This window comes from Vombatus ursinus, unplaced genomic scaffold, assembly GCF_900497805.2.
Source record: "Vombatus ursinus unplaced genomic scaffold, bare-nosed wombat genome assembly UNPS02014775.1, whole genome shotgun sequence".
In the NCBI taxonomy this organism is placed as follows: Eukaryota; Metazoa; Chordata; class Mammalia; order Diprotodontia; family Vombatidae; genus Vombatus; species Vombatus ursinus.
In genome coordinates this window covers 11,980,080-11,997,573 of record NW_020954553.1, presented here as the reverse complement: position 1 = coordinate 11,997,573, position 17,494 = coordinate 11,980,080, and the positions used below count along the sequence as shown (strand labels likewise).

General features: G+C 45.7%; 1 protein-coding gene across 1 annotated transcript in view; it reads right to left on the bottom strand.

Annotated features, from left to right (window-relative positions):
• Positions 1–7,260, bottom strand: part of RSPO1 (R-spondin 1) — a 28,743-nt gene extending 21,483 nt beyond the window's left edge. The window contains exon 1 of the mRNA XM_027864624.1: positions 7,140–7,260. The gene's annotated coding sequence lies outside the window, so the exon portion shown is untranslated. The remainder of the gene's footprint in view (positions 1–7,139) is intronic.
• Between the last annotated feature and the right edge of the window lie 10,234 nt (positions 7,261–17,494).

Here is a 17,494-nt window from a genome sequence, read left to right as displayed (position 1 = left end):
AGGTCATAAAGAGTCATACAAAACTAAAACGACCAAACAATAACAGTTAAACACAATAGTTTGAGAGGAAGGGCACTAACAGTTGGAGGCATCAGGAAAGTCTTCATGAACAAGGTGGTGTTTGAGTTTCATCTTGAAGGAAGAGGAGGCCTCAATAAGAAGGAAATACATTGAAGGCATGTGGGATAACCAGTGCAAATACATGGAGATAGGAGATGGGAGTATCATGTATGAGGAACAGACATAAGGCTAGTTTGGTTGGATTGAAGTGTGGAAGGGAAAGTAACGTCTAGTGATGCTGGAAAGATAGATTGGGGCCAGGCTGTGTTGGGCTTTTAAAGCTAAACAGAGGAATATATAGTTTATTCTAGAGGTAATAGGAAGCCAGTAGAGTTGATTGAGGTGGGGGCGGGGAGAGGGTCACATGGTTAGATCTGCCCTTAAAATGGAAGTTTGGAAGAAGGGAGGTTTCTAGGGGAAAGATGATGAATTCAGTTTTGGACATGTTAAGTTTGAGATGTCTCTGGGACATCCAGTCTGCAATATCCAACAGGTAATTAGTGATGAACAACTGAAGCCCAAGGGAGAGAAGGGGGCTAAATATATAGATCTAGGAGTCATCTGCATAGTTGTTATTATTGAGTCATTCCAGTTGCATCTGATGCTCTCTGATCCTATTTTGGGGTTTTCTTGGCAAAGATACTGGAGTGGTTTGCAATTTACTTTTCCAGCTCATTATGAGGAAACTGAGGCAGACAGGGTTAAGTGACTTGCCCAGGGTCACACAGCTAAGTAAATGTCTGAGACTAGATTTGAATTTATGAAGATGAGTCCTCCTAATGCCAAGCCCAGTCCTCTATCCACTGGGCCACCTAGCAGCCCCTATTTGCATAGAGATGACAGTGAAACTTATTGGAGTTGTTGAGGTTACTAAGAGATTGTTGAGAGATGTGAGAGAAGGCATAGGATAGAACCTTGGGGGAACTCCCACAGTTAGAGGACATGATGAGGTTGATGAGACGATAAAGGAGACTAGAAGGAACAGGAAGACAGGTGAGGAGAGAACCAGGTGAAAGTAGTGTCACAAAAACCCAGAGAAGACAGAGTATCTGGAAAGAAACGGTGGTCAGCAAAAGCAAAAGCAGCACATAGGTCAAGAAGGATGAGGATTGAGACAAGACCATTAGATCTGACAATTAAGAGATCATTGGTAACTTTAAACAGAGCAATTTCAGTTGAGAGATGAGGTTGGAAGGCAGATTACGAAGGATTATGGAATGAATGAGGAGGCAGCAGGTATAGACAGATTTTTCAAGGAGTCTGGCTAAGAGAGGAAGGAGAGACAGATAGGACCGTAGTTGGAGAGGATTGTAGGATCTAATGAAGGTGTTTAAAGAGTAGGGGACAAAAAAAATAAAGAATAGGGGAGACACGGTTACTTGAAGTTGCTTGAGAAGGTGCCATTTGAACCGAGGAAGCTAGGGATTCTAAGAGGCAGAGGACAGGAGGAAGAGCATTCTAGGTAGGAAGTCTTTGCAGGAACTTTCTAACAATCAGAGCTGAGCATCAGTGAAATGGACTGCCCCATAAAAACGTCAATTAACATTTTGATAGTACTTTAAGGTTTGCATAGCACTTCATATGCATTGGCTCATTTTCATCTCATAACCTTTATGGGAAGGTGTAATTATTATAATCACCTCCCCCCCATTTTACAGAGGAGGAAACTGAGGCTCAAAGAGATTAAGGGACTTGCCCAGGGTCACACAAGCTAGTAAGTATGTGAGTTGGGATTGGAACCTATTGGAACCCATAAGTCCCCTTTCATATTCACTATGTCATTCTCCCACTTTTCATTTGATCCTCATGACTCTAGGAAGTAGGTGCTATGATTAAGCCCTAGTTCACAGGTGAGGAAACCAAGGCTCAGAAATATCAGGGGATTTGTCCTAAGTTACACTGCTAGTGTTACCTGAAATCTGAACTCAAGTCATCCTGATTCCAAATCCACAGCTCTTTCTACTATATCGTGATGCATTTCAAAAAGAGTGAGCTCCCTGTCCCTGAGGATGTTCAAGCTAGATGACCTCCACCCCCCCACCCCTGACTCTATCAGAAGAGGGTGAACCTGTTTTCCCCAAACCTTCAATCTCTAAGCCTTCACCCTTCCTTGGGGTTCATGCTCTCCAGCCCTGTGGGTATTAGTTAGATTCTGTCCTTCTCTCTGGCCTGGGCAGGTTGGAGAGAAGTGAGACTTCCTGGGGGCACAGAAACTTCTGACACAGCAGGGCGGGCAGCCACTGCCATTGTGCCGGAATAAAAGAGGCAGCAGGCGCCACTCAGGCCAACGACACAGAAAATTAGGCTAATCCCCCCTGGCAGCTTTGCTGGCCAGAGTGACCCAGACAGCCCCGAGTCCATCCCCTTCCTCTCCTCTCTCCCTATCAACCCCCTCCTCCCACCATCCCACCCAGCACAGCCAAGGGATGGGAGTCATGGGGATCCACAGAGCAGAGGCTATGTCCCGGAAGTTTGATTATGTAGCCTCTGAGCCCATCCTGGGAACATAACCCTTTCCATACACATTCATTCACACTCACCCTTTCATACTTAATCACACTCCCTTCTGCCCATTCTTCCCCTAAAGTCCTCCTCTGATACCGCATTGTGGCACTGAGATGACAGTGGCTTTTCGAAGAGTCAAAAACAAAACAAAACAGGACAACAAAACAACCCTTTTTAAGGATAACGGCTCCCAGCTAGTAAGCGTGAGAGGTGGGACCCGGGTCCCTCCGACTTCAGAATCAGTACAGTTCCCACTGAACCAACTGCCTCCTCAATCCACTGAGATAATGCAGGGAAAGTGCTAGCAAAACTTAGAGTGCTGTATGCTTGGGAGCTGTGGTGGTGGGGGTGGTGGCTGTTAGAATCCACCTCCAACCTGCTCCCCAAAAAGGGAAACCAGAGAGGGAGACTTTTCATCTGTCTCCATCTTTGCATATGGCTAGAATGTGCTCCTTCCTCACCTCTGCCTTTTCAAATCCCTAGCTCCCGTGGGTCTTTACACATCTGTACTAGCACTGTCCCGGGCACTCACAAAATCAAATCCCACGATGCCGCAGCTGAAAGGTAGTGTGGTGTAGTAGGAGAGAGACAGTCAACTTTGGAAGCAGGAGGACCCAGGTTCACAGCCTCCCCCATCCACAAGTCCCTTCCTCCTCTCCATGGCCCAGGCCCCTTCCTCCTCTCCATGCCCCAGGCTAGCATCAGTCCAAGTGGTGGTGGGAGTCACTTTACTAGTAAGGTTAGGAAATTTAGTACATTCATGCTTGAACCCTTGTCTCCCTCAGGGAACATATTTATGCATATTTAAAGTATATAGCATTTGTACACTTTAAAGCTGCGAAGCAATATATATACACACATACATATAAATGCACACACACGTGTGTATATGTATATATATATATATACATGCACACACACGTGTGTGTATGTATATATATATATATATATCTCAAATCTTGTTTGATTCTCACACCAATCCTATGAGGTAGGTGCCATTATTGTTCCTTTTTTGCAGATGAGGAAACAGAGGCTGAAAGAGGTTAAGTGGTTTGCCCAAGCTAATGGACGTCTGAGGAAGGATTTGAACCCAAGCCTTTCTGATTCTAAGTCCAGCACTCAGGGTAGCTGTCTCCTGAGTCCCTAGACCCTGAATCCTCTAGATTGGAATGGACTGGATGGGGTCCTGCTGAGTCCAGGGAGCCTGGCTTCTCTGACAGTTCTGTCAGAAGAGTCTTTCCCTCCCTGAGATGGGCCTCTCCTTCCCCAAATTCTCCTCGAAGCAGCCCACAAAGGTAAAAATGTCCATCAGGAAGATCAGGGCACCTCTCCTGGTTCCTATTCCTTCTCTTCCTAAACTTCCACATCATCGCCTTGCTGCCTGCCCTGAGACACCCAGATTTCCCATCCCCCAAACCTTTGACAATCAGCTCTCCTATCCCTGAGTTTCTCCAAGCCCACCAGGGGAGGAGATAAATCATTATCTAGCTGGAAGTTCAGGACCTCCCTCCCTTCCTCACCCAAGACCCTCCACCCCACCCCCACCCAAGCTTTGAAGGCTCGATGTAAGCTCAAGTGGTTAAGCTGCCTGGGAAGAGTGTTTATGCGAAGCTGAGGGATCTCGTCTGGCATTTCAGTAGAAGCCTGCAGGGAATCCTCAGTCACCCCCAAACACCTCCTTCACCTTATGAAGCTCCTTTGAATTACTCCTCCAGTGATAACCCCAGTACCTACCAATGATCCACTCAAACCTCCCTGCCAATGAGCTCTTCTATCTTCACCTCGCCCCTTCAACTTTTCCCAGTCATCCTGTCTGCTGCCCATGCCACTTATTTTTCTCTCCAAAGATCCCCAGTCCATTCCTAGCAATTACAGTATCACAGAATGTTAGAATTGGAAGGGGCCATAGAGCATGACAGGTTCCCACATTGATGGTCAGAAGCATGAGTGAGTTGGGGGTCACAATCTGCTGGGATCATCATCATAGGGATGAAGGTGAAAGCTCAGGAGTGTATAGGAGGAGATTGCAAGGGGAATGCACCCTTGGTTGGGGGTGGGGCAGGATGTGAAGCCTTTGTTTCATAGAATTATTGCTAGAAGGGACCTTCTAGCAACCATCCAGCCCAACCTTTTCATTTTACAACTGAGTAGGACCAGACGGGCTAAGATGTCCACACAGAAAGTTAGGCCCAACAAGTTAGTAGAGCTGGTGCCCAGGACTCCAGATTTCTTTTTCCATAACTGTAAGACATCTGGCAGAAAGACTTCAAAATTTCCAACATCCTCAAAGATGCCCAAAACCTGGTATATTAAGGATGATAGTCCCACTGAATACATACTCAGAAGGGAGGAAGGACTGAGCTGACTGACTTTCTTGTAAGCTACCTGAGTTCTTTTAGGTCTCCAGCTGATGGCTATCATTCACTCAGTCAAGAGGTATTTATTAAGCACTTTACTATGTGCAAGGCACTGTGCTAAGCACTGGGAATTCAAAGAAAGGCAGTAACTGGGAAATTGGCAGAGAAGAAGTCAGTGACCTAGAAGTCTGGGTTCTATACTGAGAGGAGGTTGGGAGTGGGGACTAGCTGGGGGCCTGTACATATGGATTGGGACATGCTGGGCAGGTGAGTGAGTCCAGACAGAAAGGGCAGTTTCTAAAAGGACTTGTCTCTGAATGGCTTGTGGGCAGAAGGATTAAAGGTAGGGAAAGGGGGCAGGGAATTGAGTGGGAAGTTGGCGGGTGGGGTTGGTCACTTCTCTCTCACCAATACTCAGTTATCAGTGAAGATGAGGAGGGGGAGAAGGTCAATGAATATAAGGGCATAAATAAACATTGCGCTCTAAGGCCACTAAATTGGAGGGGCCCCCAAACTTCATTTTACATGACACTACACTGTAAATATAACCTCTCATTGGAGGGCTCCTGGTGACTGTGCTGCCAAAGGGTGCCACCTGTTCTTAATCTTCCTGGGGTGGGAGAGTCCTCCAGTCCCAGCTTCCCTCCTCCTTTCCTTTCCCCCTGTGAAATGCCATCTTCAGAAGAATGAGGAGGCACCAGAACAGGGGTTCCATTTATGTTTCATCCCAACATACAAGGAGGGGGTGTTAGTTAGAGATTGTTACCCACAGTATGGGAGTGGGGTTGATGGATGGCAAAGAGGGAGATCCAGCTGAGGGCCATGACAAGGGAGAAGGGGACACAGCTGTAGGATTGTGGCTTGGGTGAAAAGGGACACAGCTGGGGGCACTGTGGTCAGGGAGAAGGTAGCTAGGGTTGGAGTGGGGAGGAGAGGGGAGGGGGAGGGACACAGCTGGGGAAGGGACATGACTGAAATAACTTTCACTCTTGTTTGCAAATTCAATCAGGATAAATTGGTGCTTGGAAGCCTGATACAAACAGAAAATGTAAACCATCCCTATCCTCTCCTCCCTCCCCTTTACTCCTTGAGGGATGGGGGCTGTGCACTGGGGAGAGGTTTGGAGCCTAATCCCATCACTGGCCCAGCCTGAGCTGATGTATTACACCTCGGCAGACTGGCAGGGGGTGAGGGAAAGGGGCTGCAGGGGGCAGCCCTAATGTAAACCTGACCTGTGGGAGATTTGTGTCTCCCTAAGATAGAGCTGAGCCAGATGCTAGGGGACCCAGAAGGTGAGGAGAGGCCCCTCCCATGGTGGGGGAGGGAGGAAGTGGAGTAGAAGGCAAATAAAATCTTTCCTTCTCTCATGGGCCCTCCCCAAACCCAGAGTCAACCCAGGTCACATTCTCTACCCAACAGGACTCATGTGAAGCCCCCTCCCCCTTCAGCCAGGGGCCAGGAGAAGCACTCCCTTGGGATCCAAGTGGCCACAACGCAGCAAAAGATAAGCCCAGGAGACTTCTTCCAGTCCCTGCTTAAGTCTGATCTCCACCCAGTTCCCCTACCAGGTTTCATCTCGTTTCAATTTACATCTCTGTCCCCAGCAAGTATGGGGGAGGGGGGTTGAGGGGGGCAAGGGGTAGGTCAGGGAGTGGTGGGGGGGAACGGTGATGGGAGGAGGCAAAAAGAGTAGTAAATTACCCTCTCGCTCCCTGACTCCAGTTCTTTCTATTCCTTAGCTGGCCACGCAGCGCTCCCCCTCTGAACAGTACCAGGACAGAGGCCGAAGAAAGTTAAGGATGGGGAGGGGGGTGGCAATGGATAGAGAGCATGGGAATAGAGAATTTGGCGGGGAAGGGGGGCTGAGGCAATGTGACCTTGGAATGGAGGGATAGAGGCCTCCGGGATAGGGAATTCCTTCACCTGAGTCCCTTGGTTATCCTCCTTACCACTGCTTCAGGCCCATAAGGCAGGTGCTGGAGACAAACGGGGTTCTTGTCCCACGTGCCCCCTCCCCCCATTACCCCCCTCACCCAAAGGGAGAGGCCGATCTGTCCAGTGCTGGGCTCCCAAGCTGCCCAGTCCACTAGAGAAGAGGCTCTTTTGGTGGGAGGAGGTGCCAAGCTCTGGTCACTCCATCCGCCCCCACCCAATTTCAGGTAGAATCAGGATCTCTGCTCTCAGTTCCAGATAGGACCGAGATGTGGGTGTCCTTACCTCGGCTGGTTTCGCGATCCCCCAGATCCTACTATGATTGGGCCCCAGCTGTCCTGTTCCGTCTGATGCAGTCCTGAAGACAGGGACAGGGGCCCGGGCAGGGGCCGGGAGGGGGCGAGGGGCGCTGCCAGCCAGCCCCTTGCGCCCAGCCTCCCGCGCCCCCTCTCCTCAGCTTTGCTAGGCTCAGCTCCTCCCGCTCCCAAATTGCTCAATCTGCAAGCAAGGGAGCAGAGCCCGAGGCTCACCCTCGTCGGGGCTGGTGCCCCACCCCTCCCTTCTGTCCCTCGGCACCTCCCCTAACGCCCTCCCGGCCCCGCCCCGCCCCGCCCCGGGCTCTGTTTGGATCATTCACTACCCTTCGCTAGCTGCTGTCTCTGGGAGAGAGATTGTGCCTTTATCTCTTATCTTTCTACTCTTCTCTCTGCGTATTTCTGGCAGCGTGCGTCTGACCTTCTGTCTCCTCTCCCCAGTCTGTTTCTTTCTATCTTTCTCAATCTCTTTCTCCCCTCTTTTCGAAACTTCCAGTGAAAGTGTGTCTGTTGCTTGTCTCAGTGTCTTATGTTTCTGGAGCTTCAGACTCAATGAGGGGTTAATTCTCTCTGTTCCCACAAGGCGGGGAATCCCCAACCCCCCTTTCCCTTTCCAGTCCCGTTCTCCGTTCTTTCTCCTCATCCCCCAGATTCTCAGCAAAAACTGGATTGGAGCAGGCCCTTGAGAGTTCCTCAGCCCCTTCCCCAACCTGAGGAAGGGAGGGTACTGTGAAGGAGGGCCAGAGAGCTTGTGGTGGTGGTGGTCCTGGGAGGGAGACTTGTGTCAGAGTAGATATACACAGGAGGCCTTGTACATAGTAAGATCTCGATAAATATTTGTTGAGTGGAGGTGGTATGCTGTGAGAACACTAGCCTGGGAGACAGAAGACCTAACTTGGACCTGCCTTTGCTACTTAGTACCTGTGTGACTTTGGACAAATCCCTTCTTCCAGGGCCTCAGTTTCCCCATCTGTAAAATGAGGGGGCTGGACTAGAGGAGTTCTAAGTGTCCTGCCAGCTCTGACGTTTTGTGTTCTATGATTCATGTCTCATTTGAACACAAAGACACTCTTAAATGTACTTGCTTAAGTCTTCACCCTCCAGGTCACGCCCAGTGGAATAATGACCCAACTTGGGAAGCCCTGGACTGAGAATCAGCACATTGAGCTCTTCTATGATCCTTTGTTCCTTCTAGAAGGGACCTTGGAGATCCTCTGTTCCAATGCCCATATTTGACAGAGAGAGAAACTGAGTCCCCCCCAAAGGGAGAAGACTTCACCAAGGACACAAAAGGAGTTGGCATCAGAGTTAAGTATCTAACCTAAGTGCAGAAAGTGGGCCCTCAGAAGCCAGTATCCTTTCTACAGGCTCTTTGGAGAACCCACGTCAAGTCTTGGATTGGGGAAAATGAACAGATCACAGAGGAGTTTTGCCTGGGGTCTGGGGAGCCTCATGTCTTTTCATTAATGGAATGACTCCCAAGGATGTAGGAATGGTGTCTCCAATGGATCAACCCATTCAATAAGAAGGATGTTGTAGGAGACCAACTGTCTTTCACATGCTCACATACACCCTCACATACGTACATAGCATGGCACAATGGGAAAAGCTCTACCTCTGAAGTCACATACTCGAGGGGCAACTTACTGCTACATGACCTTGGGGAAATCACTTAACTTCTCTGGGACTTAAAAAAGTCAAGGATTGGATGAGATAACCTCTAAGGTACCTTCCAGCTTTAAATATATGATCTGGAGTCGGGATGCCTCATAGTCCCCAGAAGAAAACCTGCGTGCGAATATTGGCTCCACTCCTTTCTACTAGTAAGTAGTACTATTTTGGGAAAATTCAATTCAATTAAATGATCAATTAGTAATGGCCTAATATGTCCAATTCCTTAATCTCCAGGCCCATTTCTTCATCTGTAAAATGAAGGGGTTGTCTTCTGAGACTGCTTCCAAGTCGAAATCTTGTGTTATGAGGACAAAGACTATGGACTGGCACAGTAGGCATGGGGATATCATGATCAATCTATCCCTGCTAAGGACCAAACAAAGAAAGATGGGCTGAAATTCTAGCCGGGAGGATCCTGGACCTTAGTGCTGGAAAGGACCTTAGAGGTCTTCTAGTCCAACCCCTTCATTTTATAGATGAGGATTTGAAGAGGTTAAACGACTTACCCAGAGGCACACAGACAGCGATGGAGCCAGAGTTCAAAGTCAGTTCCTGTGACTCCAAATTCAGCAGTCTTTCTATTTACTGCACCAGAATTTGTTGTTGTTTGTCCTTTGTTCTCAAAGAGGCTCTTGACATCAGAAATGTCATGACTTGCAAGTGAATTGATTTAAGTGAAGCAAAGCTGTGCAAAGTCACCATCCTCACTCTCTCCTCCTTCCTACCAGAATTTAGGTTAGATGTTAAGAGGGACTTCCTGACTTGCAGGGGTGGGGGTGGCCCACAGAAACAGCTAGCGGATGGAGGCTGCAGAATCTATCCCTGGTTACAAGAGAGAAAGAAAGAAGCCTGTCCTTATAGGTGGCAGTGGGGGGGTCTGGGTAGAGTAAAGGTTTTTGCCTTCTCTGGGTGTCAGTTTCTCCATCAGTAAAATCAGGTGGTCAGAAAAGATGATCTCTAAGATTTATTTCTAACTCTAAATGTTGTAAGCTTATGATGCTGCTGGGATTCAGAGGGATGGCTAGAATGACCTTTGGGGGATCTTAATGCTGTCCAGGAGGTAGCTGGGATGGAGAACTATGACCCTTTGAAATGCTGGAGAGAATGTCCTCGCTGTGAGATGGACAGCTGAGAACAAAATGTCCCACGGTGTGGGCTCTGTCCAGCAGAAGGGCAATAGAGAGGAGGGAGAAGAGGAGCAGCCTTCTCTCTGGGAGGAGGAAGCCCCGCTCTGGCTCCCTCTCTTTTCTCCCCCTTCCCACCGAACCACTGCATTGTCCTCCAGGGCTCTTCTCTTTGTCTCCTTGGCTTCTGCATCTCTCTGGCTGCTGGCCCCATCCCTGTGCTAATCAAATCGCCCCAAATGCTGAAAACTCAAATGTTTATTTTATTTTTTTTATACACTTGCATAACTCACCCAATAAGCCAAGCCAGGCGCTGGGGGTTTGGATTTGTTTTATTTTGTCGCATTTTTTAAAAAAGGAAGAAGAAAGAAAGGCAGGCCAAACACCCAACCCTCAAAGCTGTCCCAGGCCAGGCTCTGGGCTCCAGACTTTGGTTTCTCAGCTGAATGGGAGGTTTACAGCAGGACTCAGCTTGGGCCTGGGCTTTACATACCCCCTACCATGAGTGGCTACTGGTTGTGGGAATGATCAGGAAGGGAAAAGGGCCAGGTGGAGGTCCCCGTGGGAAGTAAAGCCACCAGCCAGTCTAGCCCCTGGCTGCTGGGTCACAGGAAGTCAATAGATAAGAATTTTCTCTTCCAGAGGCAAAGACCTACCTAGTTATGGTGGGGCTTTTTTGGGGGGAGGGGGGTTGGAGGGGCGGTGTTGAGTGAGAGGCAGGCAGAATTTTGGACCTTACCTTCTGGACTCTTTCTTGGGCATGAAACTGAGATCCTAGAAACTTTTCTGAGAACTTACCTCTCAAGGATTATCTTCAGGTCAGAGGCTAGAGCACTGGCCTTGGAAAGAAGAAGGAAGGAAAAAGACCTGAATTCAAATTCTCTCTCAGATACATTTTTTAGCCACATGAACATGGCAAAATACTTAAGTTCTCTGGCTTCTTATCCCTAAAATGGGGATGATTATAGTACCTGATTCATAGGGATATCTAAGTGCTCTGCAATCCTTAAAGTTTTCTATAAATGCTGGTTATTATTATTGTTGTTGTTATTGTCATTATTATCATTCCTCAAACACCGGGTTGCTGACAATCCTCCCCGTCCAGTTGTTAAGCTGTCATAGGGCTGGTCAGCCAGCAGAGGGCTATGGAAGATGCTACTGGATACAGACACTTCCTCCTCTCCTTGCCCCCTCCCTCCCCACAATCCTTGGCCCTCTCCCCGACTCGCCAAGGTCAATCCCATCGAAATACGGAACTCTCTAAAAAGTAATAACATGTTTCAATGGGAAAAACCTTGCCTCTGGAGTCGCTAAGAATCATAATATCTTTAAGGTTTGCAAAGTGCTTGACAAATACTGACTCCTTTCATTCTCACAACAAACCTAGGAGGTAGGTGCTATTATTATTCCCATTTTACAGATGACGGAACTAAGGTTGAGGGAGATTAAGTGACTTGGCCTCAGTTTCCTCATCTGTAAAATAAGGGTGTTAATCTCAATGGCCTTTGAGCCCTCTTCTGCTTGGCATTGTGGAGAGCGCTAGTCCTAGAATCAGGAAGATCTGTGTTCAAATTTGGTCTCAGACACTTCCTAGCTTCATGACTCTGGTCAAGTTGCTTAACCTCTGTTTAGCTCAGTTAATCTTCATTAGAGATGACAGAGATACCTCCCCCCAGGCACCTTTCTCTTTAGTATCTCTAATGCTGATTAACCATCTCCAGGTTGCCGGGTCTTCTTCTCTTTGAGAAAGGATGGACTGGGGCCCCTTCCTCCCTATTCCTCAGTTTCCTGTGTCACCATTGCCCAGGAAGAAGGTATGTTCCCCCTCCCCTCTCGTGATCATCCCCCATTCTCTCTAAGACCAAAGCCAAGAAGTCACCAAGAGTCTAAGAGATATCTATTATATTTAGTGGAAAGAGCACTGGTTTGGGAATTCTGTCCAACATTTATTAAGTGCCTATAATATGCAACTCATTATGGCCTAGCCACCATCCTAGCAGATAGAAAGCTGGCCTTGGAATTAGTAAAACCTGGGTTTCACACATGTGATTGTGTCATCCTAGCCAAGTCACGATGTCTCAGGAACCCAGGCAACTCTCTAAGATGCTATAACCTACAGACTTCCATTGAAAGAGGAAGTTACTCACCAAAAGTGACCTGTTGTTTGCCACGAAACCTGTTCTTTTTCAAGCGCACAAGGCACTCCAACAAAGTGATCAATTCTAGGTCTATAAAGACAAGAACAAAATAGTCCCTGCCCTCAGAGAGCTTCCATTCTACTGAAATCAGAAGACCTAGGCTTTGTCACAGTTCAAACACTCTGAGTGACCCTGGGCAAAGTCCTACTCCTTCTGTGAGTCTCAAGTGCTCTATCTAGAAAACCAGGTTGGGGTAGATGGTCTCCATCATCCCTTCCATCTCTAATAACTATAATCCTAAATCCTAATTCAACCTCTTTCAGGTTCCTGTTTCCCATTTCTCATTTCAGGTCAGGAGGATTTGAATTCTTCCCACCTCCACCCCAGGCAGTTCAGCCCTCCTTCCATAGTAAGGCCACAACTGTGCACCCCAAGAGTCTGTCCTGTTTGGGAGGTAGGAAAAGAAGGGAGCATCAGGGTCCAGTGGCCTAATTCTCTAAGAAGAGGTCGGCTAGGTTTAGGGTAGAGCACCCTATCTTACTTTCTGAGGAGAGGAGGCAGTGATTACCTCAGAGCACACATTTAAATGCCAAATTGAAGCCGGGAGGCTGAGAAAGGGTCATCTGGGAGAAGGAAGGAGGACTGGCCTTTTGAAAAGGCTGATCCTTCTGTCAGTCAGTTGTGATAGACAGGCCTAGCACATGTTTCCAATGAAGGTCCCACACCTGCATTCCCAGCCTGCCCTAATGGAGTTAGCCTTGTGGCCTCCCTCATTAACAAAGTCTTGGCCTAGCTCAGGTTTCTGGGTCCCAGTTCCTGGATATAACCTGTGGGCTATCATTGGGGAGGGGAGGGGAGGGGAGGGATGGAGGGCCTGAGCTGGGTAGGAGGAGGTTAGAGAGGGCAGGGTTATTCGGGAAACCTAACAGCTGTTAGGAACCTGACTTGAAAGAGTAACTTGTTCAGTCGCTGGTCTCTAAGTTCTGCTAGCTGAGGCAGCATTGCAGCAGCAGCTGACACACATAACTCTGGAAGTTTGGAAAAGTTCTACTCCATTCCTCACAATGTCCCTAGGAAGTAAGTTCTACAGTTATTATTGTTGTTATCCTCCCCATTTTACAGATGATTAAACTGAGGCTGAGAGAAATCATTTAATTTACCTGTCTAGGATTGAATAGCTACTAAGTATTTGAGATAGGAGTCCAACCCAGGTCTCCCTGACTCTGAGTCCAGCATTCTATCCACTGGATCACAGGGACACTGTAGGAGGGATTCTTCCATAAATGTGGGTTGGATTCTTACCTGCAGGACTGTGTTTGATCTCTGAGGTTCTGTCCGTTGCTGAGTTTCAGCATTTCTACAAGATGCCCTATGAATTCTAGTGATGTGCCCTCAAACTTCCTAGTTTGTTTCAATCAAATCTCAGCAAGAGCTTCCACACAGTAATTTTTAGGCTTATTCCAAGAACCACTGCAACATTGTATGGATACCTCCTTCTATCATTATTTGGCCTTTTCTTGACAGAACTGTAACTAGGGATTATTGTCCTTGAGTCACTTTCATTAGGGTTCGAGGAGGGTGGACCATGGTGGTACAAAGGACAGTTCAACTCTAGCTACTCCTTGCCTTCAGAGTAAGTAAGAAAAATTGACTTTTTCTAAAAAAATTTTTATTTTTTCCAATTTCATGTAAATAATTTTGAAAAAATTTGAGTTCCAAATTTTCTCCCTCCTTGCCCCCATTGAGAAGGCAAGCAATTTGATATAGGTTATGCATGTGTAGTCATGTAAAACATATTTGCATACCAGTCACGTTGTGAAAGAAAACAGGGACCAAAAAGAAAAAAAAACAAAACAAACCCAAGAGAAATAAAGAAAGTAAAAAAGAGTTTGATTCCATCTGCATTCAGACTCCATCAGTTCTTTCTCTGGATATGGATAGCATTTTTCATCGTAAGTCCTTCAGAATTGCCTTGGATCTTTGTACTACTGAGAATAGCTAAATCATTCACAACTGATCATTTTACAATATTGCTGTTACTGTGCTCACTCTTTCTTTGGTTCTTCTTACTTCACTTTGCATCAGTCAGTATAGGTCTTTCTAGGTTTTTTCTGAAATCTGCCTGCTTGTCATTTCTTACAGCACAATAGCTTATGAATGTAGATATATATGTATATACATATATATGTATACATATACATATATATATACGTACATATAGCTTCTTATAGCACATGACAATCCCATACCACAACTTGTTCAGCTATTCCTCAATTGATAGGCATCCCCTCAATTTCCAATTCTTTGCCATCACAAAAATAGCTGCTATAAACATTTTTGTACAGATAGGTCCTACTGCCTCTTTTAAAAAATCTCTTTGGAATACAACCCTCGTAGTGGTATTGCTGGGTCAAAGGGTATGAACAGTTTTATAGCCCTTTGGGCATAGTTCTAAATTGCTCTCCAGAATGGTTGGATCAGTTTACAACTCCATTGACAGTACTTTAGTGTCCCAATTTTTCCACATCCACTCTAACATATGTCATATTCCCTTTCTGTCAAATTAGACAATCTGGTATGTGGGAGATGGTACCTGAGAGAGGTTTTAATTTGTCTTTTTCTAATCAATTGTGACTTAGAGCATTTTTATATGATTATAAATAGATTTTATTTCTTCATCTGAAAGCTACCTGTTTATATCCTGTGATCATTTGTCAACTGGGGAATGGCTTACACGCTCTTAAATTTAACTCAACTCTCTGTATATTTAAGAAATGAGTCCCTTATCAAAGAAACTTGCTGTAAAATTTTTTTTCCACAGTTATGACTACCAGCTAGGTATAGGGGTAGCTAGGTGGCAAAGCGGATAGAGTGCTGGACCTGGAGTCAGAAAGACTCCTTTTCCTAAGTTCAAATCTGGTCTCAGATACCTACTAGCCATGTGACCCTGGGCAAGTCAGTTCACCCTGTTTGCCTCAGTTTCCTCAGCTATAAAATGAACTGGAGAAGGAGATAGAAAATCACTCTAGTGTCTTTGCCAAGAAAATCCCAAATGGCATCATGGAGAGTGAGACACAACTAAAAAATGGTTGAACAGCAACTGTTTATTTCTCTCCATCCTATTTTTTTTCTCCTGTTTATCCTTCTCTCTCTCTCTCCTTTCACCGTGTCCCTCCTCAAAAGTGTTTTGCTTCTGACCACCTCTTCCCCCAATCCGTCCTCCCTTCTATCAGCCCCCACCCCTGCTTTTATCTCCTTCTTCTTCTCTGTAGAGTAAGATAGATATCTAAAACCAACTGAGTGTGTATACTATTACCTCTTTGAGCCAATTCCAATGAGAGTAAGGTTCAAGAATTGACCACCACCCCTCCCCCCACATCCTCCCCTCCACTGTAAAAGCTCTTTCATGCCTCTTTTATGTGAGATAATTTACCCCATTCTACCTTTCCCTTCCCCCTTCTCCCAGTGGATCCCTCTTTCTCATCCCTTAATTTTATCTTTTTAGGTATCATTTTATCATAGTCAACTCACACCTGTGTTTCTCCTAACTGCCCTAATAATGATAAAGTTCTTAGCAGTTTCAAGTGTCATCTTCCCATGTAGGAATATAAACAGTTTAACCTTATTAAGTCCCCTATGATTTCTCTTTCCTATTTATCTTTTCATGCTTCTCTTGAGTCTTGTATTTGAAAGTCAGATTTTCCATTCAGCTGTGCTCTTTTCATCCTAAATGCTTGAAAAGCCTCTGTTTCATTGAACATCCCTTTTTTCCCCTGATGGATTATACTCAGTTTTGCTAGGTAGGTGATTCTTAGTTGTTATCCTAATTCCTTTGCCCTCTGACATATAATTCCAAGCCCTCTGACACTTTAATGTAGAAGATCTTATGTTATCCTGACTGACTCCATTATATTTGAATTGTTTCTTTATAGCTGCTTGTAATATTTCTTACTTGATGTGGAAATTCTGGAATTTGACTGTACTATTACTGGGAGTTTTCATTTGGGGATCTCTTTCAGGAGATGATCAGTGGATTCTTTCAATTTCTGTTTTACACTCAGGTTCTAGGATATCAAGACAGTTTTCCTTAATAATTTCTTGAAATATGATGTCTAGGCGCTTTCTTTGATTATGGCTTTCAATCAGTCCAATAATTCTTAAATTACCTCTCCTCAATCTATTTTCCAGGTCAGTTGTTTTTCTATTGAGATATTTCACATTCTATTCTTTTTTATTCTTTTGATTTTATTTTATTGTTTCTTGATGTCTCATGGAGTCATTAGTTTTCAATTGCTCAATTCTAGTTTTTAAGGAATTATTTTCTTCAGTGAGTTTTTATACCTTCTTTTCCCATTTGGCCAATTCTACTTTTAAAGGCATTCTTGTGTTCAGTGGATTTTTGTTCCTCTTTTACCATTTGGTATATCTTTTAAGGTTTTTTTTTTTTCAGTATTTTTGTGCCTCTTTTACCAAGGTATTGAGTTTTTCATGACTTTCTTACATCACTTTCTTTTATTTTCCCAGTTTTCCGTCTATCAGTCTTATTTGATTTTAAAAATCCTTCTTGAGCACTTTCAGGAATTCTTTTTGGGCCTGAGACCAATTCACATTTTTCTTTGAGGCTTTGTATGTAGCTGTTTTAACTCCGTGGTCTTCTGAGTTTGTGTTTTGCTCTTCCCTGCCACTACAATAACTTTCTATGGTCAGGTTCTTTTTTTATGTTGTTGTTGTTTGCTCATTCCCCAGCCTATTTCTTAACTTTTAACTTTATGTTAAAGTTGGGCTCTGCTTCTTGGGTGGAGGGGGCACTGTTCCAAGCTTTTTCATGCTGTTGTTTTCAGCACTAGTTCTAAGGGTTTGTAAATTTTCAGCTTTTTCAAGGTGGTGTGATCTAAGGAGAGGTGTGGTCACTGCTCTCCTGGCCTGTGATCTGATCTACGAGCAACCACAAGCACTCTTTTTTTTGCCCTGGAACTGTGGTCCCCTCTCTAGTATGCTAATGCTCCTCTTCCTTGCCCAGGGACTGTGACCCAGAGCCACGTATGGGCAACGCAACAGAGTCCTGCACTCAGTGCCAACAAAAAGTCCTCTTTAATCTCCTTCTGACCAGTTGTCCAACTCTCTTACAGTCTGAGAGCTCTGGAAGCTGCAGCTGCCAATTCAGTCACCCCCAAGGCCTGTTGCTGGCTTGCTTTGGCTGCCTGCACTAGACTGAGCTACTTTCTGATCCCAGTGAGACAAATCTTTCCTACTGACCTTCTAAGTTGTCTTGGGCTGGAAAATTGTTTTGCCCCATCCTTTCATTACTTTTGCCACTCCAGAATTCATTTTGAGGTGTTATTTTAAAGTTATTTGGAGGGGAATTTTGGAGAGGTCAGGTGAGTCCCTGC